This window comes from Octopus sinensis, linkage group LG7 (genome assembly GCF_006345805.1).
Source record: "Octopus sinensis linkage group LG7, ASM634580v1, whole genome shotgun sequence".
NCBI lineage: Eukaryota > Metazoa > Mollusca > Cephalopoda > Octopoda > Octopodidae > Octopus > Octopus sinensis.
This window is the reverse complement of record NC_043003.1, coordinates 92,575,327-92,578,205: the sequence shown is the minus strand read 5'-3', so window position 1 is coordinate 92,578,205 and position 2,879 is coordinate 92,575,327.

Sequence of the window (2,879 nt, the reverse complement as noted above, 5' to 3'; positions counted from 1 at the left end):
TTGATGCAGTTTGCTGTTGTTTAATATATTAACATTTCAAATACTAACATCATTATCATAGTTTTAACTAGCAGTATCGCCCGGCGTTGCTTGGGTTTGTAAGGGAAATAACTATATAAGCATTTTTAGAGAGTTACTTCCCTTATATAAACCGAGCAAAAAATGCATTAAAAAAACGAAAAAAATGATGGTATATTTTTTTTTAAATCGTAGACGCGCGCTAATACCCAGAAGGGCTCGATATGAATCACGACTATAAGATACCTGCTTTTGGTTAAACTGCACCGCAAAATGTGGGAGTAGTTAGGAATCTAAATTGGAGGAGACAGACTCTCACACACACAACTTCAGTTTTATATATAATGATATCTATTTTCCATGCTTGTATGGGTCATCCAGGATTCATAGAGGCATGTTTTCTACATCCGGATGCCCTTACCTGTTTCTGAACAAAGTATCAGTTACATAGTCTGTGAAGCAACAAACAGCCTGGACATTGTTATGAGTCATTTTCTTTAGAAAGACTGCAGCTTGTAAGAACATGCCAAGAAACCTAGATGTGCTTTCATCTTTGACTACAAACAAACATACAACACCACTGGCATTGAGAGCAGGACTTTTGCTTATAGAAAATGAGGGAGGAAATCTGAAATCACTCACGCAAACATGCACACATGCTCAAACATACATGCATCATTATTTTAATGTCCACTTTCCCATGCTGACATGGGTCAGACAGAATTTGTTGAAGCAGGTTTTTTTCTCTGGCTGCATGCCCTGCCTGTTATCAACCCTTACATTGTAAACTATAGCTTTCCCCTAGTGTTCGTTTGTCTTTTACAGCTGCTGAAGTGGACTAAGGTGTTGTAATGGAGGCAGTCGAATGCAGATCAGTGATCAGATTCTTATACCTGAAAGATCATACATCAAAAGAGACTTTCGATAAGATGAAAGAAGTTTATGGTGACGATGCACCATCATACGACGTAGTCAAGCACTGGCATCGCCAGTTCAAATGTGGTTGGACATCGGTGGAAACTGCTTTTATTCCTGGACGACCACATTCCAACATTGATGATGAGAGCATCCATTAAGTGGAAGCTGCCATTTTGGAGAATCACTGCATAACTATTCGGCAAGTAACCCAATAAATGAAGATAGGTGGAGGGTCCGTGAGAAAAATAATTCACGGCCATTTGCACATGCGGAAGTTATCTACACGATGGATTCTCTGGACACTCACCTTTTCAGAAGCAGGAACATGTCAATTGCTCCCAGCACTTTTGGCAATGTGCCAAAAAAATGAAGGGGTCTTTTTCGGCAGACTTATCACACAGGATGAAACAGAGGTCCATCACTATGATCCTGAGACTAGAGTCCAATGGAAGCATGATAACTCACCACCTCCAAAGAAGGCTCGTGTCCAACCTTCAGCAGGCAAGGTGATGCTCACAGTCTTTTGGTGTCAGCGCGGAGTAGTGCTGATGGATTTTCTGGTAAAGGGCACAACAATTAATGGGGCATATTACGTTTCTCTACTGCATAAATTGCGGGACACCATCAAAGCAGAGAGGCGTGGCATGTTGACCAAAGGAGTCCTCTTCCTTGTAAGACAACGCTCCACTTCACAATGCGCATGTTGTCCAGGCGAAAGTACACACCTGTGGCTATGGAATCCTTCCCCACCCACCCCCTTATTCTCTCAACTGTGCACCATCTAACTTCCGCCTCTTTCCAACCATGAAGTCTTTCTTGAAGGGGAAGCGCTTTATGGCTGATGAACTTATTTCCGTAGTAAAGTTTTGGCTACAGATGAGGTCTTCACGGTTGCATAAAGCGATGGGAGAAGTGTGTCACCATTGGTAGTAGTTATGCAGAGAAGGACTAATAAAGCTAAGTTTTGTTAATCCCAGTCCTTTGGAAGTGAGTCAGGGGAAATCTTTAATGAACACCCCTCAGATGTATTACTCTTGTAGCGAAGCAACCTTACATAAAGGAGTTGGTGACAGAAATGTCTCCTTTTAAGCCCCGCACGGTCGCCCTTACAAAACAAAATAGCCAAATACATGGTATAAAGAATATGAGTGCCAGCAAAGAATAAAGAGAAAAATCAAAACCGTTCTACTGTTTGAAAGAGAGAAAGACTTTATTTACAGAAGAGCATGTATGGGTGCTAGCTGAGTGTAGTGTCTGAGTGCGTGCGACATATGTGTCTGTGTGTGTTATAAGAGTGAACATAAAGAACAAACAAGGTGTATGCATGTAAGACAAAATACAGAGCATAGAAATGAGTCTCTCAGGATATTTCAGACAAGATGGAGTTAATCTACCAGTTCGTAGTAATGTTACACAATAGTTGTAGTCCTGTACAAGAAGTTGAGGTCATGAAGCAGAACCGGTTACTACACGTGTTGGGTAGAGGCTGAGGCTATTATGCCATGCCAGGTTACTTGATACAGGAATTCTTGCAGGTAGTTCTGGACTGTTAACCTTGGTGAAGTAGTCACAAACAGTGAGAAGTTAACCTGGGCAAATGTTATGTACGTATCATTGAAGTCGACGGTGGTGATGGCGACAGTTGAAATGATAGTGACAGTGGAGAACGGTCCTGAGTTGCTGCATGTTGTCTGTCGCTGGAACTGGAACTGACTGAGTTGCTGGAACATGGCTGAGTCGTTAGTCCTGAGAAGGACTAGAACCAAAGACAGAGATATCGTGAAGGCTGGGGCCTTTTATAACATGCTAGAGGCTCCAGAAGAAAATCCAAAAGACTGTGTTACGTGATCTTATTGGAAGGTTCTGATTGGTTGGTTCACACATTGGCGCGAAATAAGTCAAGAGACAAACTACGCCAATACCAACCAATCAGAGCAGTGGAC